Source organism: Rhipicephalus microplus, chromosome 2 (genome assembly GCF_043290135.1).
Source record: "Rhipicephalus microplus isolate Deutch F79 chromosome 2, USDA_Rmic, whole genome shotgun sequence".
NCBI classification, from domain to species: Eukaryota; Metazoa; Arthropoda; class Arachnida; order Ixodida; family Ixodidae; genus Rhipicephalus; species Rhipicephalus microplus.
Window position 1 is genome coordinate 133,170,310 of NC_134701.1, and position 24,659 is coordinate 133,194,968.

Genomic DNA, 24,659 nt, shown 5'->3' on the forward strand with positions numbered 1-24,659 from the left:
CAAAAGAAGACACTGACCGTGCTGGTAGTACAGTAAAAAAAAGATTGTCAGAAGTGGGATTCGAACCCACGCCCACATACGTGGACCAGAAGCCTCGTTCAACCCGTATCACTGGGCAAGGTTTCCCTTGAGTCTGGCGCCTTAGACCACTCGGCCATTCTGACACGATAATTTAGCCCCAGCAAAAGGAGACACTGACTTTGTGCTGGTAGTAAAGTAAAAAAAAGAGCTTCTCAGAAGTGGGATTTAAACCCACGCCCACATACGTAGACCAGAGGCCTCGTTCAACCCGTATCACTGGGCAAGGTTTCCCTTAAGTCTGGCGCCTTGGACCACCCGGCCATTCTGACACGATATTTCAGCCCAGCAAAAGGAGACACTGACTTTGTTCTGGTAGTAGATTTAAAAATTTTGTCAGAAGTGGGATTCGAACTCACGCACACATAGGTGGACCAGAAGACTCGTTCAACTGGAATGACTGGGCAAGGTTTCCCCTGAGTCTAGCACCTTCGACAACTCGGCCATTCGGACACAATATTTCAGCCCAGCAAAAGGAGACACTGACTTTGTGCTGGTAGTTAATTAAAAAAAATTGACAGAAGTGGGATTCGAACCCACGCACACATGGACCAGAAGCCTCGTTCAACTCGCATCACCGGGCAAGGTTTCCCTTCAGTCTGGCGCCTTACACCACTCGGCCATTCTGACCCGATATGTCAGCCCCAGCAAAAGGAGACGCTGACTTTGTTCTGTTAGTGAAGTAAAAAAAAGTTTCTCAGAAGAGGGATTCGAACCCACGCACACACACATGCACCAGAAGCCGCATTCAACTCGTATCACTGGGCAAGGTTTCCCTTGAGTCTGGCGCCTTAGACCACTCGGCCATTCTGATACGATATATCAGCCCCAGCAAAAGATGGCACTGACTTTATGCTCGTAGTAAAGTAAAAAAAAGAGTTTGTCTGAAGTGGGATTTGAACCCACGCCCACACACCTAGACCAGAAGCCTCGTTCAACCCGTATCACTGAGCAAGGTTTCTCTTGAGTCTGGCGCCTTAGACCACTCGGCCATTCGGACACGACATATCAACCCAGCAAAAGGAGACACTGACATTGTTCTGTTAGTAAAGTAAAAAAAAGCTTGTCAGAAGTTGGATTCGAACCCATGCCCCCATACGTGGACCAGAAAAATGGTTCAACCCGTATCATTGGGCAAGGTTTCCCTTGAGTCTGGCGCCTTAGACCACTCGGCCATTCGGACAAAATATATCAGCCCAGCAAAAGAAGACACTGACATTGTTCTGGTACGAAAGTAAAAAAAAAGTTTGTCAGAAGTGGGATTCGAACCCACGCCCACATACGTGGACCAGAAGCCTCGTTCAACCTGTATCACTGGGCAAGGTTTCGCTTGAGTCTGGAGCCTTAGACCACTCGGCCATTCTGACACGATATTTCAGCCCCAGCAAAAGGAGACACTGACTTTGTGCTGGTAGTAAAGTAAACAAAAGAGCTTCTCAGAAGTGGGATTTCAACAGACGCCCTCATACGTAGACCAGAAGCCTCGTTAAACCCGTATCACTGGGCAAGGTTTTCTTAAGTCTGGCGCCTTGGACCACTCGGCCATTCTGACAGGAAATTTCAGCCCAGCAAAAGGAGACACTGACTTTGTGCTGGTAGTAAATTAAATAAAATTGACAGAAGTGAGATTCGAACCCACGCACACATACGTGGACCAGAGGCCTCGTTCAACTCGCATCACCGGGCAAGGTTTCCCTTCAGTCTGGCGCCTTACACCACTCGGCCATTCTGATACGATATGTCAGCCCCAGCAAAAGGAGACGCTGACTTTGTTCTGTTAGTGAAGTAAAAAAAAGTTTGTCAGAAGAGGGGTTCGAACCCACGCACACATACGTGGAACAGAAGCCTCGTTCAACTCGTGTCACTGGGCAAGGTTTCCCTAGAGTGTGGCGCCTTAGACCACTCGGCCATTCTGATACGATATATCAGCCCCAGCAAAAGATGACACTGACTTTATGCTCGTAGTAAAGTAAAAAAAAGTTTGTCTGAAGTAGGATTTGAACCCACGCCCACACACCTAGTCCAGAAGCCTCGTTCAACCCGCATCACTGAGCAAGGTTTCTCTTGAGTCTGGCGCCTTAGAACACTCGGCCATTCGGACATAAACATACCAACCCAGCAAAGGGAGACACAGACATTGTTCTGTTAGTAAAGTAAAAAAAAGTTTGTCAGAAGTGGGATTCGAACCCACGCCCACATACGTGAACCAGAAGCCTCGTTCAACCCGTATCACTGGGCAAGGTTTCCCTTAAGTCTGGCGCCTTGGACCACTCGGCCATTCTGACACGATATTTCAGCCCAGCAAAAGGAGACACTGACTTTGTTCTGGTAGTAGATTAAAAAATTTTGTCAGAAGTGGGATTCGAACTCACGCACACATAGGTGGACCAGAAGCCTCGTTCAACTCGAATGACTGGGCAAGGTTTCCCTTGAGTCTAGCACCTTCGACCACTCGGCCATTCTGACACAATATTTCAGCCCAGCAAAAGGAGACACTGACTTTGTGCTGGTAGTAAATTAAAAAAAATTGACAGAAGTGAGATTCGAACCCACGCACACAAGGACCAGAAGCCTCGTTCAACTCGCATCACCGGGCAAGGTTTCCCTTCAGTGTGGCGCCTTAGACCACTCGGCCATTCTGACACAATTTTTCTGCCCAGCAAAAGGAGACACTGACTTTGTTCTGGTAGTAAAGTAAAAAAAAGTTTGTCAGAATAGGATTCGAACCCACGCCCACATACGTGGACCAGAAGCCTCGTTCAACCCGTATCACTGGGCAAGGTTTCCCTTGAGTCTGGAGCCTTAGACCACTCGACCATTCTGACACGATATTTCAGCCCCAGCAAAAGAAGACACTGACTTTGTGCTGGTAGTAAAGTAAAAAAAGAACTTCTCAGAAGTGGGATTTTAACCCACGCCCACATACGTAGACCAGAAGCCCCGTTCAACCCGTATCACTGGGCAAGGTTTCCCTTGAGTCTGGAGCCTTAGACCACTCGACCATTCTGACACGATATTTCAGCCCCAGCAAAAAAAACACTGACTTTATGCTGGTAGTAAAGTAAAAAAAAGATTGTCAGAAGTGGGATTCGAACCCACTTCCACATACGTGGACCAAAGGCCTCGTTTAACCCGCATCACCGGGCAATGTTTCCCTTAAGTCTGGTGCCTTAGACAACTCGGCCGTTCTGACACGATATATGAGCTGAAGCAAAGGAAGACACTGACTTTGTTCTGGTAGTAAAGTAAAAAAAGTTTGTCAGAAGTGGGATTCGCACCCACGCACACATACGTGGACCAGAAGCCTCGTTTATCTCGTATGACTGGGCACGGTTTCCCTTGAGTCTGGCGCCTTGGACCACTCGGCCATTCTGACACGATGTTTCAGCCCAGCAAAAGGAGACACTGACTTTCTTCTGGTAGTAGATTAAAAAAATTTTGCCAGAAGTGGGATTCGAACCCACGCACACATACGTGCACCAGAAGCCTCGTTCAACCCGTATCACTGGGCAAGGTTTTCCTTGAGTCTGGAGCCTTAGACCACTCGACCATTCTGACACGATATTTCAGTCCCAGCAAAAGGAGACAGTGACATTGTTCTGTTAGTGAAGTAAAAAAAAAGTTTGTTGGAAGAGAGATTCGAACCCACGCCCACATACGTAGACCTGAAGCCTCGTTCAACCCCTATCACTGGGCAGGGATTCCCTTGAGTCTGGCGGCTTAGACCACTCGGCCATTCTGACACGACATAGCTGCCCCAGCAAAAGAAGACACTGACTTCGTGCTGGTAGTAAAGTAAAAAAAAGTTTGTCAGAAGTGGGATTCGAACCCACGCCCACATACGTGGACCAGAAGGCTCGTTCAACCCGTATCACTGGGCAAGGTTTCCCTTGAGTCTGGCGCCTTAGACCACTCGGCCATTCTGACACGATATTTTAGCCCCAGCAAAAGGAGACACTGACTTTGTGCTGGTAGTAAAGTAAAAAAATGAGCTTCTCAGAAGTGTGATTTCAACCCACGCCCACATACGTAGACCAGAGGCCTCGTTCAACCCGTATCACTGGGCAAGGTTTCCCTTAAGTCTGGCGCCTTGGACCACTCGGGCATTCTGACACGATATTTCAGCCCAGCAAAAGGAGACACTGACTTTGTTCTGGTAGTAGATTTAAAAATTTTGTCAGAAGTGGGATTCGAACTCACGCACACATAGGTGGACCAGAAGCCTCGTTCAACTGGAATGACTGGGCAAGGTTTCCCCTGAGTCTAGCACCTTCGACAACTCGGCCATTCGGACACAATATTTCAGCCCAGCAAAAGGAGACACTGACTTTGTGCTGGTAGTAAATTAAAAAAAATTGACAGAAGTGGGATTCGAACCCACGCACACATGGACCAGAAGCCTCGTTCAACTCGCATCACCGGGCAAGGTTTCCCTTCAGTCTGGCGCCTTACACCACTCGGCCATTCTGACCCGACATGTCAGCCCCAGCAAAAGGAGACGCTGACTTTGTTCTGTTAGTGAAGTAAAAAAAAGTTTCTCAGAAGAGGGATTCGAACCCACGCACACACACATGCACCAGAAGCCTCATTCAACTCGTATCACTGGGCAAGGTTTCCCTTGAGTCTGGCGCCTTAGACCACTCGGCCATTCTGATACGATATATCAGCCCCAGCAAAAGATGGCACTGACTTTATGCTCGTAGTAAAGTAAAAAAAAGAGTTTGTCTGAAGTGGGATTTGAACCCACGCCCACACACCTAGACCAGAAGCCTCGTTCAACCCGTATCACTGAGCAAGGTTTCTCTTGAGTCTGGCGCCTTAGACCACTCGGCCATTCGGACACGACATATCAACCCAGCAAAAGGAGACACTGACATTGTTCTGTTAGTAAAGTAAAAAAAAGTTTGTCAGAAGTTGGATTCGAACCCATGCCCACATACGTGGACCTGAAGCCTCGTTCAACCCGTATCACTGGGCAAGGTTTCCCTTGAGTCTGGCGCCTTAGACCACTCGGCCATTCTGACACGATATATCAGCCCCAGCAAAAGAAGACACTGACTTCGTGCTGGTAGTAAAGTAAAAAAAGTTTGTCAGAAGTGGGATTCGAATCCACGCACACATACGTGGACCAGAAGCCTCGTTACACTCGTATCACTGGGCAAGGTTTACCTTAAGTCTGGCGCCTTCGACCACACGGCCATTCTGACACAATATTTCAGCCCAGCAAAAGGAGACACTGACTTTGTTCTGGTAGTAAAGTAAAAAAAAGTTTGTCAGATCAGGATTCAAACCCACGCCCACATACGTGGACCAGAAGCCTCGTTCAACCCGTATCACTGGGCAAGGTTTTCCTTGAGTCTGGAGCCTTAGACCACTCGACCATTCTGACACGATATTTCAGCCCCAGCAAAAGGAGACACTGACTTTGTTCTGTTAGTGAAGTAAAGAAAAGTTTGTTGGAAGAGAGATTCGAACCCACGCCCACATACGTAGACCAGAAGCCTCGTTCAACCCCTATCGCTGGGCAAGGATTTCCTTGAGTCTGGCGCCTTAGACCACTCGGCCATTCTGACACGACATAGCTGCCCCAGCAAAAGGAGACACTGACTTTGTGCTGGTAGTAAAGTAAAAAAAAGAGCTTCTCAGAAGTGGGATTTCAACCCACGCCCACATACGTAGACCAGAGGCCTCGTTCAACCCGTATCACTGGGCAAGGTTTCCCTTAAGTCTGGCGCCTTGGACCACTCGGCCATTCTGACACGATATTTCAGCCCAGCAAAAGGAGACACTGACTTTGTTCTGGTAGTAGATTTAAAAATTTTGTAAGAAGTGGGATTCGAACTCACGCACACATAGGTGGACCAGAAGCCTCGTTCAACTCGAATGACTGGGCAAGGTTTCCCTTGAGTCTAGCACCTTCGACCACTCGGCCATTCTGACACAATATTTCAGCCCAGCAAAAGGAGACACTGACTTTGTTCTGGTAGTAAAGTAAAAAAAAGTTTGTCAGATTAGGATTCGAACCCATGCCCACATACGTGGACCAGAAGCCTCGTTACACCCGTATCACTGGGCAAGGTTTCCCTTAAGTCTGGAGCCTTAGACCATTCGACCATTCTGACACGATATTTCAGCCCCAGCAAAAGGAGACACTGACTTTGCGCTGGTAGTAAAGTAAAAAAAAAGAGTTTGTCTGAAATGGGATTTGAGCTCACGCCCACACACCTGTACCAGAACCATCGTTCAACCCGTATCACTGGGCAAGGTTTCCCTTGAGTCTGGCGCCTTAGACCACTCGGCCATTCTGACACGATATTTTAGCCCCAGCAAAAGGAGACACTGACTTTGTGCTGGTAGTAAAGTAAAAAAAAGAGCTTCTCAGAAGTGTGATTTCAACCCACGCCCACATACGTAGACCAGAGGCCTCGTTCAACCCGTATCACTGGGCAAGGTTTCCCTTAAGTCTGGCGCCTTGGACCACTCGGCCATTCTGACACGATATTTCAGCCCAGCAAAAGGAGACACTGACTTTGTTCTGGTAGTAGATTTAAAAATTTTGTCAGAAGTGGGATTCGAACTCACGCACACATAGGTGGACCAGAAGCCTCGTTCAACTGGAATGACTGGGCAAGGTTTCCCCTGAGTCTAGCACCTTCGACAACTCGGCCATTCGGACACAATATTTCAGCCCAGCAAAAGGAGACACTGACTTTGTGCTGGTAGTAAATTAAAAAAAAATTGACAGAAGTGGGATTCGAACCCACGCACACATGGACCAGAAGCCTCGTTCAACTCGCATCACCGGGCAAGGTTTCCCTTCAGTCTGGCGCCTTACACCACTCGGCCATTCTGACCCGACATGTCAGCCCCAGCAAAAGGAGACGCTGACTTTGTTCTGTTAGTGAAGTAAAAAAAAGTTTCTCAGAAGAGGGATTCGAACCCACGCACACACACATGCACCAGAAGCCTCATTCAACTCGTATCACTGGGCAAGGTTTCCCTTGAGTCTGGCGCCTTAGACCACTCGGCCATTCTGATACGATATATCAGCCCCAGCAAAAGATGGCACTGACTTTATGCTCGTAGTAAAGTAAAAAAAAGAGTTTGTCTGAAGTGGGATTTGAACCCACGCCCACACACCTAGACCAGAAGCCTCGTTCAACCCGTATCACTGAGCAAGGTTTCTCTTGAGTCTGGCGCCTTAGACCACTCGGCCATTCGGACACGACATATCAACCCAGCAAAAGGAGACACTGACATTGTTCTGTTAGTAAAGTAAAAAAAAGTTTGTCAGAAGTTGGATTCGAACCCATGCCCACATACGTGGACCTGAAGCCTCGTTCAACCCGTATCACTGGGCAAGGTTTCCCTTGAGTCTGGCGCCTTAGACCACTCGGCCATTCTGACACGATATATCAGCCCCAGCAAAAGAAGACACTGACTTCGTGCTGGTAGTAAAGTAAAAAAAGTTTGTCAGAAGTGGGATTCGAATCCACGCACACATACGTGGACCAGAAGCCTCGTTACACTCGTATCACTGGGCAAGGTTTACCTTAAGTCTGGCGCCTTCGACCACACGGCCATTCTGACACAATATTTCAGCCCAGCAAAAGGAGACACTGACTTTGTTCTGGTAGTAAAGTAAAAAAAAGTTTGTCAGATCAGGATTCAAACCCACGCCCACATACGTGGACCAGAAGCCTCGTTCAACCCGTATCACTGGGCAAGGTTTTCCTTGAGTCTGGAGCCTTAGACCACTCGACCATTCTGACACGATATTTCAGCCCCAGCAAAAGGAGACACTGACTTTGTTCTGTTAGTGAAGTAAAAAAAAGTTTGTTGGAAGAGAGATTCGAACCCACGCCCACATACGTAGACCAGAAGCCTCGTTCAACCCCTATCGCTGGGCAAGGATTTCCTTGAGTCTGGCGCCTTAGACCACTCGGCCATTCTGACACGACATAGCTGCCCCAGCAAAAGGAGACACTGACTTTGTGCTGGTAGTAAAGTAAAAAAAAGAGCTTCTCAGAAGTGGGATTTCAACCCACGCCCACATACGTAGACCAGAGGCCTCGTTCAACCCGTATCACTGGGCAAGGTTTCCCTTAAGTCTTGCGCCTTGGACCACTCGGCCATTCTGACACGATATTTCAGCCCAGCAAAAGGAGACACTGACTTTGTTCTGGTAGTAGATTTAAAAATTTTGTCAGAAGTGGGATTCGAACTCACGCACACATAGGTGGACCAGAAGCCTCGTTCAACTCGAATGACTGGGCAAGGTTTCCCTTGAGTCTAGCACCTTCGACCACTCGGCCATTCTGACACAATATTTCAGCCCAGCAAAAGGAGACACTGACTTTGTTCTGGTAGTAAAGTAAAAAAAAGTTTGTCAGATTAGGATTCGAACCCATGCCCACATACGTGGACCAGAATCCTCGTTACACCCGTATCACTGGGCAAGGTTTCCCTCAAGTCTGGAGCCTTAGACCATTCGACCATTCTGACACGATATTTCAGCCCCAGCAAAAGGAGACACTGACTTTGCGCTGGTAGTAAAGTAAAAAAAAAGAGTTTGTCTGAAATGGGATTTGAGCTCACGCCCACACACCTGAACCAGAACCATCGTTCAACCCGTATCACTGAGCAAGGTTTCCCTTAAGTCTGGCGCCTTCGACCACTCGGCCATTCTGATACGATATGTCAGCGTCACCAAAGAAGACGCTGACTCTGTGCTGGTAGTAATAAAAAAAATTGACGGAAGTGAGATTCGAACCCACGTCCAATTACGTGGACCAAAGGCCTCGTTCAACCCGTATCACTGGGCAATATTTCCCTTGAATCTGGAGCCTTAGACCACTCGACCATTTTGACTTGATATTTCAGCAACAGCAAAAGAAGACACTGATTTTGTGCTGGTAGTAAAGTAAAAAAAGAGCTTCTCAGAAGTGGGATTTCAACCAACGCCCACATACGTAGACGAGAAGCCTCGTTCAACCCGTATCACTGGGCAAGGTTTCCCTTAAGTGTGGCGCCTTGGACCACTCGGCCATTCTGACACGATATTTCAGCCCAGCAAAAGGCGACACTGACTTTCTTCTCGTAGTAGATTAAAAAATTTTGTCAGAAGTGGGATTCGAACCCACGCCCACATACGTGGACCAAAAGCCTCGTTCAAACCGAATCACTGGGCAAGGTTTCCCTTAAGTCTGGCGCCTTCGACCACTCGGCCATTCTGACACGATATTTTAGTCCTAACCAAAGGAGACACTGGCTTCGTTCTTGTACTAAAATAAAAAAAGTTTGTCAGAAGTGGGATTCACACCAACGCCCACATACGTGGACCAGAAGCCTCGTTCAACCCGTATCACTGCGCAAGGTTTCCCTTGAGTCTGGCGCCTTAGACCACTCGGCATTTCTGACACGATATATCAGCCCCAGCAAAAGAAGACGCTGACTTCGTGCCGGTAGTAAAGTAAAAAAAGTTTGTCAGAAGTGGGATTCGAACCCACGCCCTCATACGTGGACCAGAAGAATCGTTCAACCCGTATCGTTGGGCAAGGTTTCCCTTGAGTCTGGCGCCTTAGACCACTCGGCCATTCGGACAAAATATATCAGCCCAGCAAAAGAAGACACTGACATTGTTCTGGTACGAAAGTAAAAAAAAGTTTGTCAGAAGTGGGATTTGAACCCACGCCCACATACGTGGACCAGAAGCCTCGTTCAACCTGTATCACTGGGCAAGGTTTCGCTTGAGTCTGGAGCCTTAGACCACTCGGCCATTCTGACACGATATTTCAGCCCCAGCAAAAGGAGACACTGACTTTGTGCTGGTAGTAAAGTAAACAAAAGAGCTTCTCAGAAGTGGGATTTCAACCGACGCCCTCATACGTAGACCAGAAGCCTCGTTAAACCCGTATCACTGGGCAAGGTTTTCCTTAAGTCTGGCGCCTTGGACCACTCGGCCATTCTGACAGGAAATTTCAGCCCAGCAAAAGGAGACACTGACTTTCTTCTGGTAGTAGATTAAAAAATTTTGTCATAAGTGGGATTCGAACCCACGCACACATACGTGGACCAGAAGCCTCGTTCATCTCGTATGACTGGGCAAGGTTTCCCTTGAGTCTAGCACCTTCGACCACTCGGCCATTCTGACACAATATTTCATCCCAGCAAAAGGAGACACGGACTTTGTGCTGGTAGTAAATTAAAAAAAATTGACAGAAGTGAGATTCGAACCCACGCACACATACGTGGACCAGAGGCCTCGTTCAACTCGCATCACCGGGCAAGGTTTCCCTTCAGTCTGGCGCCTTACACCACTCGGCCATTCTGATACGATATGTCAGCCCCAGCAAAAGGAGATGCTGACTTTGTTCTGTTAGTGAAGTAAAAAAAAGTTTGTCAGAAGAGGGGTTCGAACCCACGCACACATACGTGGACCAGAAGCCTCGTTCAACTCGTGTCACTGGGCAAGGTTTCCCTTGAGTCTGGCGCCTTAGACCACTCGGCCATTCTGATACGATATATCAGCCCCAGCAAAAGATGACACTGACTTTATGCTCGTAGTAAAGTAAAAAAAAGTTTGTCTGAAGTAGGATTTGAACCCACGCCCACACACCTAGTCCAGAAGCCTCATTCAAGCCGTATCACTGAGCAAGGTTTCTCTTGAGTCTGGCGCCTTAGACCACTCGGCCATTCGGACACGACATACCAACCCAGCAAAAGGAGACACTGACATTGTTCTGTTAGTAAAGTAAAAAAAGTTTGTCAGAAGTGGGATTCGAACCCACGCCCACATACGTGGACCAGAAGCCTCGTTCAATCCGTATCACTGGGCAAGGTTTCCTTTGAATCTGGCGCCTTGGACCACTCGGCCATTCTGACACGATATTTCAGCCCAGCAAAAGGAGACACTGACTTTTTTCTGGTAGTAGATTAAAAATTTTGTCAGAGGTGGGATTCGAACTCACGCACACATAGGTGGACCAGAAGCCTCGTTCAACTCGAATGACTGGGCAAGGTTTCCCTTGAGTCTAGCACCTTCGACCACTCGGCCATTCTGACACAATATTTCAGCCCAGCAAAAGGAGACACTGACTTTGTGCTGGCAGTAAATTAAAAAAAATTGACAGAAGTGAGATTCGAACCCAGGCACACATGGACCAGAAGCCTCGTTCAACTCGCATCACCGGGCAAGGTTTCCCTTCAGTGTGGAGCCTTAGACCACTCGGCCATTCTGACACAATTTTTCTGCCCAGCAAAAGGAGACACTGACTTTGTTCTGGTAGTAAAGTAAAAAAAAGTTTGTCAGAATAGGATTCGAACCCACGCCCACATACGTGGACCAGAAGCCTCGTTCAACCCGTATCACTGGGCAAGGTTTCGCTTGAGTCTGGAGCCTTCGACCACTCGGCCATTCTGACACAATATTTCGGCCCAGCAAAAGAAGACGCTGACTCTGTGCTGGTAGTAAAGTAAAAAAATTGACAGAAGTGGGATTCGAACCCACGCACACATACGTGTACCAGAAGCCTCGTTCAACTCGTATCACTGGGCAAGGTTTCCCTTGAGTCTGGAGCCTTAGACCACTCGACCATTCTGACACGATATTTCAGTTCCAGCAAAAAAACACTGACTTTATGCTGGTAGTAAAGTAAAAAAAAGATTGTCAGAAGTGGGATTCGAACCCACGTCCACATACGTGGACCAAAGGCCTCGTTTAACCCGTATCACCGGGCAATGTTTCCCTTAAGTCTGGTGCCTTAGACAACTCGGCCGTTCTGACACGATATATAAGCTGAAGCAAAGGAAGACACTGACTTTGTTCTGGTAGTAAAGTAAAAAAAGTTTGTCAGAAATGGGATTGGCACACACGCACACATACGTGGACCAGAAGCCTCGTTTATCTCGTATGACTGGGCACGGTTTCCCTTGAGTCTGGCGCCTTGGACCACTCGGCCATTCTGACACGATGTTTCAGCCCAGCAAAAGGAGACACTGACTTTCTTCTGGTAGTGAAGTAAAAAAAAAGTTTGTTGGAAGAGAGATTCGAACCCACGCCCACATACGTAGACCAGAAGCCTCGTTCAACCCCTATCACTGGGCAAGGATTCCCTTGAGTCTGGCGCCTTAGACCACTCGGCCATTCTGACACGACATAGCTGCCCCAGCAAAAGAAGACACTGACTTCGTGCTGGTAGTAAAGTAAAAAAAGTTTGTCAGAAGTGGGATTCGAACCCACGCCCACATACGTGGACCAGAAGCCTCGTTCAACCCGTATCACTGGGCAAGGTTTCCCTTAAGTCTGGCGCCTTGGACCACTCGGCCATTCTGACACGATATTTCAGCCCAGCAAAAGGAGACACTGACTTTGTTCTGGTAGTAGATTTAAAAATTTTGTCAGAAGTGGGGTTCGAACTCACGCACACATAGGTGGACCAGAAGCCTCGTTCAACTGGAATGACTGGGCAAGGTTTCCCCTGAGTCTAGCACCTTCGACCACTCGGCCATTCGGACACAATATTTCAGCCCAGCAAAAGGAGACACTGACTTTGTGCTGGTAGTAAATTTAAAAAAAATGACAGAAGTGGGATTCGAACCCACGCACACACACATGCACCAGAAGCCTCATTCAACTCGTATCACTGGGCAAGGTTTCCCTTGAGTCTGGCGCCTTAGACCACTCGGCCATTCTGATACGATATATCAGCCCCAGCAAAAGATGGCACTGACTTTATGCTCGTAGTAAAGTAAAATAAGAGTTTGTCTGAAGTGGGATTTGAACCCACGCCCACACACCTAGACCAGAAGCCTCGTTCAACCCGTATCACTGAGCAAGGTTTCTCATGAGTCTGGCGCCTTAGACCACTCGGCCATTCGGACACGACATATCAACCCAGCAAAAGGAGACACTGACATTGTTCTGTTAGTAAAGTAAAAAAAAGTTTGTCAGAAGTTGGATTCGAACCCATGCCCACATACGTGGACCTGAAGCCTCGTTCAACTCGCATCACCGGGCAAGGTTTCCCTTCAGTGTGGAGCCTTAGACCACTCGGCCATTCTGACACAATTTTTCTGCCCAGCAAAAGGAGACACTGACTTTGTTCTGGTAGTAAAGTAAAAAAAAGTTTGTCAGAATAGGATTCGAACCCACGCCCACATACGTGGACCAGAAGCCTCGTTCAACCCGTATCACTGGGCAAGGTTTCGCTTGAGTCTGGAGCCTTCGACCACTCGGCCATTCTGACACAATATTTCGGCCCAGCAAAAGAAGACGCTGACTCTGTGCTGGTATTAAAGTAAAAAAATTGACAGAAGTGGGATTCGAACCCACGCACACATACGTGTACCAGAAGCCTCGTTCAACTCGTATCACTGGGCAAGGTTTCCCTTGAGTCTGGAGCCTTAGACCACTCGACCATTCTGACACGATATTTCAGTTCCAGCAAAAGGAGACACCTCCTTTGTTCTGTTAGTGAAGTAAAAAAAAGTTTGTTGGAAGAGAGATTCGAACCCACGCCCACATACGTAGACCAGAAGCCTCGTTCAACCCCTATCACTGGGCAAGGATTCCCTTGAGTCTGGCGCCTTAGACCACTCGGCCATTCTGACACGACATAGCTACCCCAGCAAAAGAAGACACTGACTTCGTGCTGGTAGTAAAGTAAAAAAAAGTTTGTCAGAACTGGGATTCGAACCCACGCCCACATACGTGGACCAGAAGTCTCGTTCAACCCGTATCACTGGGCAAGGTTTTCCTTGAGTCTGGAGGCTTAGACCACTCGACCATTCTGACACGATATTTCAGCCCCAGCAAAAGGAGACACTGACTTTGTTCTGTTAGTGAAGTAAAAAAAAGTTTGTTGGAAGAGAGATTCGAACCCACGCCCACATACGTAGACCAGAAGCCTCGTTCAACCCCTATCGCTGGGCAAGGATTTCCTTGAGTCTGGCGCCTTAGACCACTCGGCCATTCTGACACGACATAGCTGCCCCAGCAAAAGGAGACACTGACTTTGTGCTGGTAGTAGATTTAAAAATTTTGTCAGGAGTGGGATTCGAACTCACGCACACATAGGTGGACCAGAAGCCTCGTTCAACTCGAATGACTGGGCAAGGTTTCCCTTGAGTCTAGCACCTTCGACCACTCGGCCATTGTGACACAATATTTCAGCCCAGCAAAAGGAGACACTGACTTTGTTCTGGTAGTAAAGTAAAAAAAAAATTTGTCAGATTAGGATTCGAACCCATGCCCACATACGTGGACCAGAAGCCTCGTTCAACCCGTATCACTGGGCAAGGTTCCCCTTAAGTCTGGAGCCTTAGACCATTCGACCACTCTGACACGATATTTCAGCCCCAGCAAAAGGAGACACTGACTTTGCGCTGGTAGTAAAGTAAAAAAAAAGAGTTTGTCTGAAATGGGATATGAGCTCACGCCCACACACCTGGACCAGAACCATCGTTCAACCCGTATCACTGAGCAAGGTTTCCCTTAAGTCTGGCGCCTTCGACCACTCGGCCATTCTGATACGATATGTCAGCCTCACCAAAGAAGACGCTGACTCTGTGCTGGTAGTAATAAAAAAAATTGACGGAAGTGAGATTCGAACCCACGTCCACATACGTGGACCAAAGGCCTCGTTCAACCCGTATCACTGGGCAATATTTCCCTTGGATCTGGAGCCTTAGACCACTCGACCATTTTGACTTGATAATTCAGCAACAGCAAAAGAAGACACTGATTTTGTGCTGGTAGTAAAGTAAAAAAAGAGCTTCTCAGAAGTGGGATTTTAACCCACGCCCACATACGTAGACGAGAAGCCTCGTTCAACCCGTATCACTGGGCAAGGTTTCCCTTAAGTGTGGCGCCTTGGACCACTCGGCCATTCTGACACGATATTTCAGCCCAGCAAAAGGAGACACTGACTTTCTTCTCGTAGTAGATTAAAAAATTTTGTCAGAAGTGGGATTCGAACCCACGCCCACATACGTGGACCAAAAGCCTCGTTCAAACCGTATCACTGGGCAAGGTTTCCCTTAAGTCTGGCGCCTTCGACCACTCGGCCATTCTGACACGATATTTTAGTCCTAACCAAAGGAGACACTGGCTTCGTTCTTGTACTAAAATAAAAAAAGTTTGTCAGAAGTGGGATTCACACCCACGCCCACATACGTGGACCAGAAGCCTCGTTCAACCCGTATCACTGCGCAAGGTTTCCCTTGAGTCCGGCGCTTTAGACCACTCGGCCATTCTGACACGATATATCAGCCCCAGCAAAAGAAGACGCTGACTTCGTGCCGGTAGTAAAGTAAAAAAAGTTTGTCAGAAGTGGGATTCGAACCCACGCCCACATACGTGGACCAGAAGCCTCGTTCAACCTGTATCACTGGGCAAGGTTTCGCTTGAGTCTGGAGCCTTAGACCACTCGGCCATTCTGACACGATATTTCAGCCCCAGCAAAAGGAGACACTGACTTTGTGCTGGTAGTAAAGTAAACAAAAGAGCTTCTCAGAAGTGGGATTTCAACCGACGCCCTCATACGTAGACCAGAAGCCTCGTTAAACCCGTATCACTGGGCAAGGTTTTCCTTAAGTCTGGCGCCTTGGACCACTCGGCCATCCTGACAGGAAATTTCAGCCCAGCAAAAGGAGACACTGACTTTCTTCTGGTAGTAGATTAAAAAATTTTGTCATAAGTGGGATTCGAACCCACGCACACATACGTGGACCAGAAGCCTCGTTCATCTCGTATGACTGGGCAAGGTTTCCCTTGAGTCTAGCACCTTCGACCACTCGGCCATTCTGACACAATATTTCATCCCAGCAAAAGGAGACACGGACTTTGTGCTGGTAGTAAATTAAAAAAAAATTGGCAGAAGTGAGATTCGAACCCACGCACACATACGTGGACCAGAGGCCTCGTTCAACTCGCATCACCAGGCAAGGTTTCCCTTCAGTCTGGCGCCTTACACCACTCGGCCATTCTGATACGATATGTCAGCCCCAGCAAAAGGAGATGCTCACTTTGTTCTGTTAGTGAAGTAAAAAAAAGTTTGTCAGAAGAGGGGTTCGAACCCACGCACACATACGTGGACCAGAAGCCTCGTTCAACTCGTGTCACTGGGCAAGGTTTCCCTTGAGTCTGGCGCCTTAGACCACTCGGCCATTCTGATACGATATATCAGCCCCAGCAAAAGATGACACTGACTTTATGCTCGTAGTAAAGTAAAAAAAAGTTTGTCTGAAGTAGGATTTGAACCCACGCCCACACACCTAGTCCAGAAGCCTCATTCAACCCGTATCACTGAGCAAGGTTTCTCTTGAGTCTGGCGCCTTAGACCACTCGGTCATTCGGACACGACATACCAACCCAGCAAAAGGAGACACTGACATTGTTCTGTTAGTAAAGTAAAAAAAGTTTGTCAGAAGTGGGATTCGAACCCACGCCCACATACGTGGACCAGAAGCCTCGTTCAACCCCTATCACCGGGCAAGGCTTCCCTTCAGTGTGGAGCCTTAGACCACTCGGCCATTCTGACACAATTTTTCTGCCCAGCAAAAGGAGACACTGACTTTGTTCTGGTAGTAAAGTAAAAAAAAGTTTGTCAGAATAGGATTCGAACCCACGCCCACATACGTGGACCAGATGCCTCGTTCAACCCGTATCACTGGGCAAGGTTTCGCTTGAGTCTGGAGCCTTAGACCACTCGACCATTCTGACACGATATTTCAGCCCCAGCAAAAGAAGACACTGACTTTGTGCTGGTAGTAAAGTAAAAAAAGAACTTCTCAGAAGAGGGATTTTAACCCACGCCCACATACGTAGACCAGAAGCCCCGTTCAACCCGTATCACTGGGCAAGGTTTCCCTTGAGTCGGGTGCCTTAGACCACTCGACCATTCTGACACGGTATTTCAGCCCCAGCAAAAAAACACTGACTTTATGCTGGTAGTAAAGTAAAAAAAAGATTGTCAGAAGTGGGATTCGAACCACGTCCACATACGTGGACCAAAGGCCTCGTTCAACCCGTATCACTGGGCAAGGTTTCCCTTAAGTCTGGCGCCTTCGACCACTCGGCCATTCTGACACAATATTTCGGCCCAGCAAAAGAAGACGCTGACTCTGTGCTGGTAGTAAAGTAAAAAAATTGACAGAAGTGGGATTCGAACCCACGCACACATACGTGTACCAGAAGCCTCGTTCAACCCGTATCACTGGGCAAGGTTTCCCTTAAGTCTGGCGCCTTGGACCACTCGGCCATTCTGACACGATATTTCAGCCCAGCAAAAGGAGACACTGACTTTGTTCTGTTAGTGAAGTAAAAAAAAAAGTTTGTTGGAAGAGAGATTCGAACCCACGCCCACATACGTAGACCAGAAGCCTCGTTCAACCCCTATCACTGGGCAAGGATTCCCTTGAGTCTGGCGCCTTAGACCACTCGGCCATTCTGACACGACATAGCTGCCCCAGCAAAAGAAGACACTGACTTCGTGCTGGTAGTAAAGTAAAAAAAGTTTGTCAGAAGTGGGATTCGAACCCACGCCCACATACGTGGACCAGAAGCCTCGTTTAACCTGTATCACTGGGCAAGGTTTCCCTTAAGTCTGGCGCCTTGAACCACTCGGCCATTCTGACACGATATTTCAGCCCAGCAAAAGGAGACACTGACTTTGTTCTGGTAGTAGATTTAAAAATTTTGTCAGAAGTGGGATTCGAACTCACGCACACATAGGTGGACCAGAAGCTTCGTTCAACTGGAATGACTGGGCAAGGTTTCCCCTGAGTCTAGCACCTTCGACCACTCGGCCATTCGGACACAATATTTCAGCCCAGCAAAAGGAGACACTGACTTTGTGCTGGTAGTAAATTAAAAAAAATGACAGAAGTGGGATTCGAACCCACGCACACACACATGCACCAGAAGCCTCATTCAACTCGTATCACTGGGCAAGGTTTCCCTTGAGTCTGGCGCCTTAGACCACTCGGCCATTCTGATACGATATATCAGCCCCAGCAAAAGATGGCACTGACTTTATGCTCGTAGTAAAGTAAAATAAGAGTTTGTCTGAAGTGGGATTTGAACCCACGCCCACACACCTAGACCAGAAGCCTCGTTCAACCCGTATCACTGAGCAAGGTTTCTCATGAGTCTGGCGCCTTAGACCACTCGGCCATTCGGACACGACATATCAACCCAGCAAAAGGAGACACTGACATCGTGCTGGTAGTAAAGTAAAAAAAGTTTGTCAGAAGTGGGATTCGAACCCACGCACACATACGTGGACCAGAAGCCTCGTTACACTCGTATCACTGGGCAAGGTTTACCTTAAGTCTGGCGCCTTCGACCACACGGCCATTCTGACACAATATTTCAGCCCAGCAAAAGGAGACACTGACTTTGTTCTGGTAGTAAAGTAAAAAAAAGTTTGTCAGATTAGGATTCAAACCCACGCCCACATACGTGAACCAGAAGCCTCGTTCAACCCGTATCACTGGGCAAGGTTTTCCTTCAGTCTGGAGCCTTAGACCACTCGACCATTCTGACACGATATTTCAGCCCCAGCAAAAGGAGACACCTCCTTTGTTCTGTTAGTGAAGTAAAAAAAAGTTTGTTGGAAGAGAGATTCGAACCCGCGCCCACATACGTAGACCAGAAGCCTCGTTCAACCCCTATCACTGGGCAAGGATTCCCTTGAGTCTGGCGCCTTAGACCACTCGGCCATTCTGACACGACATAGCTGCCCCAGCAAAAGAAGACACTGACTTCGTGCTGGTAGTAAAGTAAAAAAAGTTTGTCAGAAGTGGGATTCGAACCCACGCCCACATACGTGGACCAGAAGCCTCGTTCAACCCGTATCACTGGGCAAGGTTTCCCTTGAGTCTGGCGCCTTAGACCACTCGGCCATTCTGACACGATATTTTAGCCCCAGCAAAAGGAGACACTGACTTTGTGCTGGTAGTAAAGTAAAAAAAAAGAGCTTCTCAGAAGTGGGATTTCAACCCACGCCCACATACGTAGACCAGAAGCCTCGTTCAACCCCTATCACTGGGCAAGGATTCCCTTGAGTCTGGCGCCTTAGACCACTCGGCCATTCTGACACGACATAGCTGCCCCAGCAAAAGAAGACACTGACTTTGTTCTGGTAGTAAAGTAAAAAAAAGTTTGTCAGATCAGGATTCAAACCCACGCCCACATACGTGGACCAGAAGCCTCGTTCAACCCGTATCACTGGGCAAGGTTTTCCTAGAGTCTGGAGGCTTAGACCACTCGACCATTCTGACACGATATTTCAGCCCCAGCAAAAGGAGACACTGAATTTGTTCTGTTAGTGAAGTAAAAAAAAGTTTGTTGGAAGAGAGATTCGAACCCACGCCCACATACGTAGACCAGAAGCCTCGTTCAACCCCTATCACTGGGCAAGGATTCGCTTGAGTCTGGCGCCTTAGACCACTCGGCCATTCTGACACGACATAGCTGCCCCAGCAAAAGAAGACACTGACTTCGTGCTGGTAGTAAAGTAAAAAAAGAGCTTCTCAGAAGTGGGATTTCAACCCACGCCCACATACGTAGACCAGAGGCCTCGTTCAACCCGTATAACTGGGCAAGGTTTCCCTTAAGTCTGGCGCCTTGGACCACTCGGCCATTCTGACACGATATTTCAGCCCAGCAAAAGGAGACACTGACTTTGTTCTGGTAGTAGATTTAAAAACTTTGTCAGAAGTGGGATTCGAACTCACGCACGCATAGGTGGACCAGAAGCCTCGTTCAACTGGAATGACTGGGCAAGGTTTCCCCTGAGTCTAGCACCTTCGACCACTCGGCCATTCGGACACAATATTTCAGCCCAGCAAAAGGAGACACTGACTTTGTGCTGGTAGTAAATTAAAAAAAATGACAGAAGTGGGATTCGAACCCACGCACACACACATGCACCAGAAGCCTCATTCAACTCGTATCACTGGGCAAGGTTTCCCTTGAGTCTGGCGCCTTAGACCACTCGGCCATTCTGATACGATATATCAGCCCCAGCAAAAGATGGCACTGACTTTATGCTCGTAGTAAAGTAAAATAAGAGTTTGTCTGAAGTGGGATTTGAACCCACGCCCACACACCTAGACCAGAAGCCTCGTTCAACCCGTATCACTGAGCAAGGTTTCTCATGAGTCTGGCGCCTTAGACCACTCGGCCATTCGGACACGACATATCAACCCAGCAAAAGGAGACACTGACATCGTGCTGGTAGTAAAGTAAAAAAAGTTTGTCAGAAGTGGGATTCGAACCCACGCACACATACGTGGACCAGAAGCCTCGTTACACTCGTATCACTGGGCAAGGTTTACCTTAAGTCTGGCGCCTTCGACCACACGGCCATTCTGACACAATATTTCAGCCCAGCAAAAGGAGACACTGACTTTGTTCTGGTAGTAAAGTAAAAAAAAGTTTGTCAGATTAGGATTCAAACCCACGCCCACATACGTGAACCAGAAGCCTCGTTCAACCCGTATCACTGGGCAAGGTTTTCCTTCAGTCTGGAGCCTTAGACCACTCGACCATTCTGACACGATATTTCAGCCCCAGCAAAAGGAGACACCTCCTTTGTTCTGTTAGTGAAGTAAAAAAAAGTTTGTTGGAAGAGAGATTCGAACCCGCACCCACATACGTAGACCAGAAGCCTCGTTCAACCCCTATCACTGGGCAAGGATTCCCTTGAGTCTGGCGCCTTAGACCACTCGGCCATTCTGACACGACATAGCTGCCCCAGCAAAAGAAGACACTGACTTCGTGCTGGTAGTAAAGTAAAAAAAGTTTGTCAGAAGTGGGATTCGAACCCACGCCCACATACGTGGACCAGAAGCCTCGTTCAACCCGTATCACTGGGCAAGGTTTCCCTTGAGTCTGGCGCCTTAGACCACTCGGCCATTCTGACACGATATTTTAGCCCCAGCAAAAGGAGACACTGACTTTGTGCTGGTAGTAAAGTAAAAAAAAAGAGCTTCTCAGAAGTGGGATTTCAACCCACGCCCACATACGTAGACCAGAAGCCTCGTTCAACCCCTATCACTGGGCAAGGATTCCCTTGAGTCTGGCGCCTTAGACCACTCGGCCATTCTGACACGACATAGCTGCCCCAGCAAAAGAAGACACTGACTTCGTGCTGGTAGTAAAGTAAAAAAAGAGCTTCTCAGAAGTGGGATTTCAACCCACGCCCACATACGTAGACCAGAGGCCTCGTTCAACCCGTATAACTGGGCAAGGTTTCCCTTAAGTCTGGCGCCTTGGACCACTCGGCCATTCTGACACGATATTTCAGCCCAGCAAAAGGAGACACTGACTTTGTTCTGGTAGTAGATTTAAAAACTTTGTCAGAAGTGGGATTCGAACTCACGCACGCATAGGTGGACCAGAAGCCTCGTTCAACTGGAATGACTGGGCAAGGTTTCCCCTGAGTCTAGCACCTTCGACCACTCGGCCATTCGGACACAATATTTCAGCCCAGCAAAAGGAGACACTGACTTTGTGCTGGTAGTAAATTAAAAGAAAATTGACAGAAGTGGGATTCGAACCCACGCACACACACATGCACCAGAAGCCTCATTCAACTCGTATCACTGGGCAAGGTTTCCCTTGAGTCTGGCGCCTTAGACCACTCGGCCATTCTGATACGATATATCAGCCCCAGCAAAAGATGGCACTGACTTTATGCTCGTAGTAAAGTAAAATAAGAGTTTGTCTGAAGTGGGATTTGAACCCACGCCCACACACCTAGACCAGAAGCCTCGTTCAACCCGTATCACTGAGCAAGGTTTCTCTTGAGTCTGGCGCCTTAGACCACTCGGCCATTCGGACACGACATATCAACCCAGCAAAAGAAGACACTGACATTGTTCTGTTAGTAAAGTAAAAAAAAGTTTGTCAGAAGTTGGATTCGAACCCATGCCCACATACGTGGACCTGAAGCCTCGTTCAACCCGTATCACTGGGCAAGGTTTCCCTTGAGTCTGGCGCCTTTGACCACTCGGCCATTCTGACACGATATATCAGCCCCAGCAAAAGAAGACACTGACATCGTGCTGGTAGTAAAGTAAAAAAAGTTTGTCAGAAGTGGGATTCGAACCCACGCACACATACGTGGACCAGAAGCCTCGTTACACTCGTATCACTGGGCAAGGTTTACCTTAAGTCTGGCGCCTTCGACCACACGGCCATTCTGACACAATATTTCAGACCAGCAAAAGGAGACACTGACTTTGTTCTGGTAGTAAAGTAAAAAAAAGTTTGTCAGATTAGGATTCGAACTCACGCCCACATACGTGGACCAGAAGCCTCGTTCAACCCGTATCACTGGGCAAGGTTTTCCTTCAGTCTGGAGCCTTAGACCACTCGACCATTCTGACACGATATTTCAGCCCCAGCAAAAGGAGACACTGACTTTGTTCTGTTAGTGAAGTAAAAAAAAGTTTGTTGGAAGAGAGATTCGAACCCACGCCCACATACGTAGACCAGAAGCCTCGTTCAACCCCTATCACTGGGCAAGGATTCCCTTGAGTCTGGCGCCTTAGACCACTCGGCCATTCTGACACGACAGAGCTGCCCCAGCAAAAGAAGACACTGACTTCGTGCTGGTAGTAAAGTAAAAAAGAGTTTGTCTGAAGTGGGATTTGAACCCACGCCCACACACCTAGACCAGAAGCCTCGTTCAACCCGTATCACTGAGCAAGGTTTCTCTTGAGTCTGGCGCCTTAGACCACTCGGCCATTCAGACACGACATATCAACCCAGCAAAAGGAGACACTGACATTGTTCTGTTAGTAAAGTAAAAAAAGTTTGTCAGAAGTTGGATTCGAACCCACGCCCACATACGTGGACAGGAAGCCTTGTTCAACCCGTATCACTGGGCAAGGTTTCCCTTGAGTCTGGCGCCTTAGACAACTCGGTTATTCTGACACGATATATAAGCCCCAGCAAAAGAAGACACTGACTTCGTGCTGGTAGTAAAGTAAAAAAAGTTTGTCAGAAGTGGGATTCGAACCCACGCACACATACGTGGACCAGAAGCCTCGTTACACTCGTATCACTGGGCAAGGTTTACCTTAAGTCTGGCGCCTTCGACCACTTGGCCATTCTGACACATTATTTCAGCCCAGCAAAAGGAGACACTGACTTTGTTCTGGTAGTAAAGTAAAAAAAAGTTTGTCAGATTAGGATTCGAACCCACGCCCACATACGTGGACCAGAAGCCTCGTTCAACCCGTATCACTGGGCAAGGTTTCCCTTAAGTCTGGAGCCTTAGACCACTCGACCATTCTGACACGATATTTCAGCCCCAGCAAAAGGAGACACTGACTTTGCGCTGGTAGTAAAGTAAAAAAAAGAGTTTGTCTGAAATGGGATTTGAGCTCACGCCCACACACCTGGACCAGAACCATCGTTCAACCCGTATCACTGAGCAAGGTTTCCCTTAAGTCTGGCGCCTTAGACCACTCGGCCATTCTGATACGATATGTCAGCCTCACCAAAGAAGACGCTGACTTTGTGCTGGTAGTAATGTAAAAAAAATTGACGGAAGTGAGATTCGAACCCACGTCCACATACGTGGACCAAAGGCCTCGTTCAACCCGTATCACTGGGCAATATTTCACTTGAATCTGGAGCCTTAGACCACTCGACCATTTTGACATGATATTTCAGCAACAGCAAAAGAAGACACTGACTTTGTGCTGGTAGTAAAGTAAAAAAAAGACCTTCTCAGAAGGGGGATTTCAGCCCACGCCCACATACGTAGACGAGAAGCCTCGTTCAACTCGTATCACTGGGCAAGGTTTCCCTTAAGTGTGGCGCCTTGGACCACTCGGCCATTCTGACACGATATTTCAGCCCAGCGAAAGGAGACACTGACTTTCTTCTGGTAGTAAATTAAAAAATTTTGTCAGAAGTGGGATTCGAACCCACGCCCACATACGTGGACCAGAAGCCTCGTTCAAACCGTATCACTGGGCAAGGTTTCCCTTAAGTTTGGCGCCTTCGACCACTCGGCCTTTCTGACACGATATTTCTGCCCAGCAAAAGGAGACACTGACTTTGTTCTGGTAGTAAAGTAAAAAAAAATGTCAGAAGTGGGATTCGAACCCACGCACACATACGTGGACCTGAAGCCTCGTTCAACTCGTATCACTGGGCAAGGTTTCCCTTGAGTCTGGCGCCTTAGACCACGCGGCCATTCTGATACGATATGTCAGCCCAAGCAAAAGAAGACGCTGACTCTGTGCTGGTAGTAAAGTTAAAAAAATTGACAGAAGTGGGATTCAAACCCACGCACACATACGTGTACCAGAAGCCTCGTTACACTCGTATCACTGGGCAAGGTTTCCCTTGAGTCTGGCGCCTTAGACAACTCGGCCATTCTGATACGATATATCAGCCCCAGCAAAAGATGACACTGACTTTGTGTTCGTAGTAAAGTAAAAAAAAGAGTTTGTCTGAAATGGGATTTGAACCCACGCCCACACACCTGGACCAGAATCCTCGTTCAACCCGTATCACTGGGCAAGGTTTCCCTTAAGTCTGGCGCCTTCGACCA

At 48.0% G+C, this 24,659-nt stretch overlaps 35 non-coding genes across 35 annotated transcripts; all 35 read right to left on the reverse strand.

Moving 5' to 3' along the window:
- Window positions 1-45: 45 nt before the first annotated feature.
- On the reverse strand, window positions 46-164 carry TRNAL-CAA (transfer RNA leucine (anticodon CAA)). Its single transcript has 2 exons — window positions 127-164; window positions 46-91 (listed from the first exon to the last, which is right to left on the reverse strand). It is a non-coding gene; the product is annotated as a tRNA-Leu (tRNA).
- Window positions 165-593: 429 nt separating this feature from the next.
- Window positions 594-708, reverse strand: TRNAF-GAA (transfer RNA phenylalanine (anticodon GAA)). The gene is made up of 2 exons: window positions 671-708; window positions 594-635 (listed from the first exon to the last, which is right to left on the reverse strand). It is a non-coding gene; the product is annotated as a tRNA-Phe (tRNA).
- A 251-nt stretch (window positions 709-959) lies between these two features.
- TRNAL-CAA (transfer RNA leucine (anticodon CAA)) lies at window positions 960-1,078 on the reverse strand. Its single transcript has 2 exons — window positions 1,041-1,078; window positions 960-1,005 (listed from the first exon to the last, which is right to left on the reverse strand). It is a non-coding gene; the product is annotated as a tRNA-Leu (tRNA).
- Window positions 1,079-1,326: 248 nt separating this feature from the next.
- Window positions 1,327-1,445, reverse strand: TRNAL-CAA (transfer RNA leucine (anticodon CAA)). The gene is made up of 2 exons: window positions 1,408-1,445; window positions 1,327-1,372 (listed from the first exon to the last, which is right to left on the reverse strand). It is a non-coding gene; the product is annotated as a tRNA-Leu (tRNA).
- A 799-nt stretch (window positions 1,446-2,244) lies between these two features.
- On the reverse strand, window positions 2,245-2,363 carry TRNAL-UAA (transfer RNA leucine (anticodon UAA)). The gene is made up of 2 exons: window positions 2,326-2,363; window positions 2,245-2,290 (listed from the first exon to the last, which is right to left on the reverse strand). It is a non-coding gene; the product is annotated as a tRNA-Leu (tRNA).
- A 972-nt stretch (window positions 2,364-3,335) lies between these two features.
- On the reverse strand, window positions 3,336-3,454 carry TRNAL-CAA (transfer RNA leucine (anticodon CAA)). Its single transcript has 2 exons — window positions 3,417-3,454; window positions 3,336-3,381 (listed from the first exon to the last, which is right to left on the reverse strand). It is a non-coding gene; the product is annotated as a tRNA-Leu (tRNA).
- A 63-nt stretch (window positions 3,455-3,517) lies between these two features.
- Window positions 3,518-3,636, reverse strand: TRNAL-CAA (transfer RNA leucine (anticodon CAA)). The gene is made up of 2 exons: window positions 3,599-3,636; window positions 3,518-3,563 (listed from the first exon to the last, which is right to left on the reverse strand). It is a non-coding gene; the product is annotated as a tRNA-Leu (tRNA).
- Window positions 3,637-3,886: 250 nt separating this feature from the next.
- TRNAL-CAA (transfer RNA leucine (anticodon CAA)) lies at window positions 3,887-4,005 on the reverse strand. The gene is made up of 2 exons: window positions 3,968-4,005; window positions 3,887-3,932 (listed from the first exon to the last, which is right to left on the reverse strand). It is a non-coding gene; the product is annotated as a tRNA-Leu (tRNA).
- Window positions 4,006-4,434: 429 nt separating this feature from the next.
- Window positions 4,435-4,549, reverse strand: TRNAF-GAA (transfer RNA phenylalanine (anticodon GAA)). The gene is made up of 2 exons: window positions 4,512-4,549; window positions 4,435-4,476 (listed from the first exon to the last, which is right to left on the reverse strand). It is a non-coding gene; the product is annotated as a tRNA-Phe (tRNA).
- Window positions 4,550-4,800: 251 nt separating this feature from the next.
- Window positions 4,801-4,919, reverse strand: TRNAL-CAA (transfer RNA leucine (anticodon CAA)). Its single transcript has 2 exons — window positions 4,882-4,919; window positions 4,801-4,846 (listed from the first exon to the last, which is right to left on the reverse strand). It is a non-coding gene; the product is annotated as a tRNA-Leu (tRNA).
- A 1,898-nt stretch (window positions 4,920-6,817) lies between these two features.
- TRNAF-GAA (transfer RNA phenylalanine (anticodon GAA)) lies at window positions 6,818-6,932 on the reverse strand. Its single transcript has 2 exons — window positions 6,895-6,932; window positions 6,818-6,859 (listed from the first exon to the last, which is right to left on the reverse strand). It is a non-coding gene; the product is annotated as a tRNA-Phe (tRNA).
- A 251-nt stretch (window positions 6,933-7,183) lies between these two features.
- TRNAL-CAA (transfer RNA leucine (anticodon CAA)) lies at window positions 7,184-7,302 on the reverse strand. The gene is made up of 2 exons: window positions 7,265-7,302; window positions 7,184-7,229 (listed from the first exon to the last, which is right to left on the reverse strand). It is a non-coding gene; the product is annotated as a tRNA-Leu (tRNA).
- Window positions 7,303-9,196: 1,894 nt separating this feature from the next.
- On the reverse strand, window positions 9,197-9,315 carry TRNAL-UAA (transfer RNA leucine (anticodon UAA)). Its single transcript has 2 exons — window positions 9,278-9,315; window positions 9,197-9,242 (listed from the first exon to the last, which is right to left on the reverse strand). It is a non-coding gene; the product is annotated as a tRNA-Leu (tRNA).
- A 247-nt stretch (window positions 9,316-9,562) lies between these two features.
- On the reverse strand, window positions 9,563-9,681 carry TRNAL-CAA (transfer RNA leucine (anticodon CAA)). The gene is made up of 2 exons: window positions 9,644-9,681; window positions 9,563-9,608 (listed from the first exon to the last, which is right to left on the reverse strand). It is a non-coding gene; the product is annotated as a tRNA-Leu (tRNA).
- A 64-nt stretch (window positions 9,682-9,745) lies between these two features.
- On the reverse strand, window positions 9,746-9,864 carry TRNAL-CAA (transfer RNA leucine (anticodon CAA)). The gene is made up of 2 exons: window positions 9,827-9,864; window positions 9,746-9,791 (listed from the first exon to the last, which is right to left on the reverse strand). It is a non-coding gene; the product is annotated as a tRNA-Leu (tRNA).
- A 797-nt stretch (window positions 9,865-10,661) lies between these two features.
- Window positions 10,662-10,780, reverse strand: TRNAL-CAA (transfer RNA leucine (anticodon CAA)). The gene is made up of 2 exons: window positions 10,743-10,780; window positions 10,662-10,707 (listed from the first exon to the last, which is right to left on the reverse strand). It is a non-coding gene; the product is annotated as a tRNA-Leu (tRNA).
- Window positions 10,781-10,843: 63 nt separating this feature from the next.
- Window positions 10,844-10,962, reverse strand: TRNAL-CAA (transfer RNA leucine (anticodon CAA)). Its single transcript has 2 exons — window positions 10,925-10,962; window positions 10,844-10,889 (listed from the first exon to the last, which is right to left on the reverse strand). It is a non-coding gene; the product is annotated as a tRNA-Leu (tRNA).
- Window positions 10,963-11,562: 600 nt separating this feature from the next.
- Window positions 11,563-11,681, reverse strand: TRNAL-CAA (transfer RNA leucine (anticodon CAA)). The gene is made up of 2 exons: window positions 11,644-11,681; window positions 11,563-11,608 (listed from the first exon to the last, which is right to left on the reverse strand). It is a non-coding gene; the product is annotated as a tRNA-Leu (tRNA).
- A 63-nt stretch (window positions 11,682-11,744) lies between these two features.
- TRNAL-CAA (transfer RNA leucine (anticodon CAA)) lies at window positions 11,745-12,046 on the reverse strand. Its single transcript has 2 exons — window positions 12,009-12,046; window positions 11,745-11,790 (listed from the first exon to the last, which is right to left on the reverse strand). It is a non-coding gene; the product is annotated as a tRNA-Leu (tRNA).
- Window positions 12,047-12,294: 248 nt separating this feature from the next.
- Window positions 12,295-12,413, reverse strand: TRNAL-UAA (transfer RNA leucine (anticodon UAA)). Its single transcript has 2 exons — window positions 12,376-12,413; window positions 12,295-12,340 (listed from the first exon to the last, which is right to left on the reverse strand). It is a non-coding gene; the product is annotated as a tRNA-Leu (tRNA).
- A 973-nt stretch (window positions 12,414-13,386) lies between these two features.
- Window positions 13,387-13,505, reverse strand: TRNAL-CAA (transfer RNA leucine (anticodon CAA)). Its single transcript has 2 exons — window positions 13,468-13,505; window positions 13,387-13,432 (listed from the first exon to the last, which is right to left on the reverse strand). It is a non-coding gene; the product is annotated as a tRNA-Leu (tRNA).
- Window positions 13,506-15,035: 1,530 nt separating this feature from the next.
- On the reverse strand, window positions 15,036-15,154 carry TRNAL-UAA (transfer RNA leucine (anticodon UAA)). The gene is made up of 2 exons: window positions 15,117-15,154; window positions 15,036-15,081 (listed from the first exon to the last, which is right to left on the reverse strand). It is a non-coding gene; the product is annotated as a tRNA-Leu (tRNA).
- Window positions 15,155-15,401: 247 nt separating this feature from the next.
- TRNAL-CAA (transfer RNA leucine (anticodon CAA)) lies at window positions 15,402-15,520 on the reverse strand. The gene is made up of 2 exons: window positions 15,483-15,520; window positions 15,402-15,447 (listed from the first exon to the last, which is right to left on the reverse strand). It is a non-coding gene; the product is annotated as a tRNA-Leu (tRNA).
- Window positions 15,521-16,500: 980 nt separating this feature from the next.
- TRNAF-GAA (transfer RNA phenylalanine (anticodon GAA)) lies at window positions 16,501-16,619 on the reverse strand. The gene is made up of 2 exons: window positions 16,582-16,619; window positions 16,501-16,546 (listed from the first exon to the last, which is right to left on the reverse strand). It is a non-coding gene; the product is annotated as a tRNA-Phe (tRNA).
- A 609-nt stretch (window positions 16,620-17,228) lies between these two features.
- On the reverse strand, window positions 17,229-17,347 carry TRNAL-UAA (transfer RNA leucine (anticodon UAA)). The gene is made up of 2 exons: window positions 17,310-17,347; window positions 17,229-17,274 (listed from the first exon to the last, which is right to left on the reverse strand). It is a non-coding gene; the product is annotated as a tRNA-Leu (tRNA).
- A 249-nt stretch (window positions 17,348-17,596) lies between these two features.
- On the reverse strand, window positions 17,597-17,715 carry TRNAL-UAA (transfer RNA leucine (anticodon UAA)). The gene is made up of 2 exons: window positions 17,678-17,715; window positions 17,597-17,642 (listed from the first exon to the last, which is right to left on the reverse strand). It is a non-coding gene; the product is annotated as a tRNA-Leu (tRNA).
- Window positions 17,716-18,324: 609 nt separating this feature from the next.
- Window positions 18,325-18,443, reverse strand: TRNAL-UAA (transfer RNA leucine (anticodon UAA)). Its single transcript has 2 exons — window positions 18,406-18,443; window positions 18,325-18,370 (listed from the first exon to the last, which is right to left on the reverse strand). It is a non-coding gene; the product is annotated as a tRNA-Leu (tRNA).
- A 430-nt stretch (window positions 18,444-18,873) lies between these two features.
- On the reverse strand, window positions 18,874-18,992 carry TRNAL-CAA (transfer RNA leucine (anticodon CAA)). The gene is made up of 2 exons: window positions 18,955-18,992; window positions 18,874-18,919 (listed from the first exon to the last, which is right to left on the reverse strand). It is a non-coding gene; the product is annotated as a tRNA-Leu (tRNA).
- Window positions 18,993-20,340: 1,348 nt separating this feature from the next.
- Window positions 20,341-20,459, reverse strand: TRNAL-UAA (transfer RNA leucine (anticodon UAA)). Its single transcript has 2 exons — window positions 20,422-20,459; window positions 20,341-20,386 (listed from the first exon to the last, which is right to left on the reverse strand). It is a non-coding gene; the product is annotated as a tRNA-Leu (tRNA).
- Window positions 20,460-20,889: 430 nt separating this feature from the next.
- Window positions 20,890-21,008, reverse strand: TRNAL-CAA (transfer RNA leucine (anticodon CAA)). The gene is made up of 2 exons: window positions 20,971-21,008; window positions 20,890-20,935 (listed from the first exon to the last, which is right to left on the reverse strand). It is a non-coding gene; the product is annotated as a tRNA-Leu (tRNA).
- Window positions 21,009-21,809: 801 nt separating this feature from the next.
- Window positions 21,810-21,928, reverse strand: TRNAL-CAA (transfer RNA leucine (anticodon CAA)). Its single transcript has 2 exons — window positions 21,891-21,928; window positions 21,810-21,855 (listed from the first exon to the last, which is right to left on the reverse strand). It is a non-coding gene; the product is annotated as a tRNA-Leu (tRNA).
- A 247-nt stretch (window positions 21,929-22,175) lies between these two features.
- Window positions 22,176-22,294, reverse strand: TRNAL-UAA (transfer RNA leucine (anticodon UAA)). The gene is made up of 2 exons: window positions 22,257-22,294; window positions 22,176-22,221 (listed from the first exon to the last, which is right to left on the reverse strand). It is a non-coding gene; the product is annotated as a tRNA-Leu (tRNA).
- Window positions 22,295-22,725: 431 nt separating this feature from the next.
- Window positions 22,726-22,844, reverse strand: TRNAL-CAA (transfer RNA leucine (anticodon CAA)). The gene is made up of 2 exons: window positions 22,807-22,844; window positions 22,726-22,771 (listed from the first exon to the last, which is right to left on the reverse strand). It is a non-coding gene; the product is annotated as a tRNA-Leu (tRNA).
- Window positions 22,845-23,090: 246 nt separating this feature from the next.
- TRNAL-UAA (transfer RNA leucine (anticodon UAA)) lies at window positions 23,091-23,209 on the reverse strand. The gene is made up of 2 exons: window positions 23,172-23,209; window positions 23,091-23,136 (listed from the first exon to the last, which is right to left on the reverse strand). It is a non-coding gene; the product is annotated as a tRNA-Leu (tRNA).
- A 797-nt stretch (window positions 23,210-24,006) lies between these two features.
- TRNAL-UAA (transfer RNA leucine (anticodon UAA)) lies at window positions 24,007-24,125 on the reverse strand. The gene is made up of 2 exons: window positions 24,088-24,125; window positions 24,007-24,052 (listed from the first exon to the last, which is right to left on the reverse strand). It is a non-coding gene; the product is annotated as a tRNA-Leu (tRNA).
- Window positions 24,126-24,659: the final 534 nt, after the last annotated feature.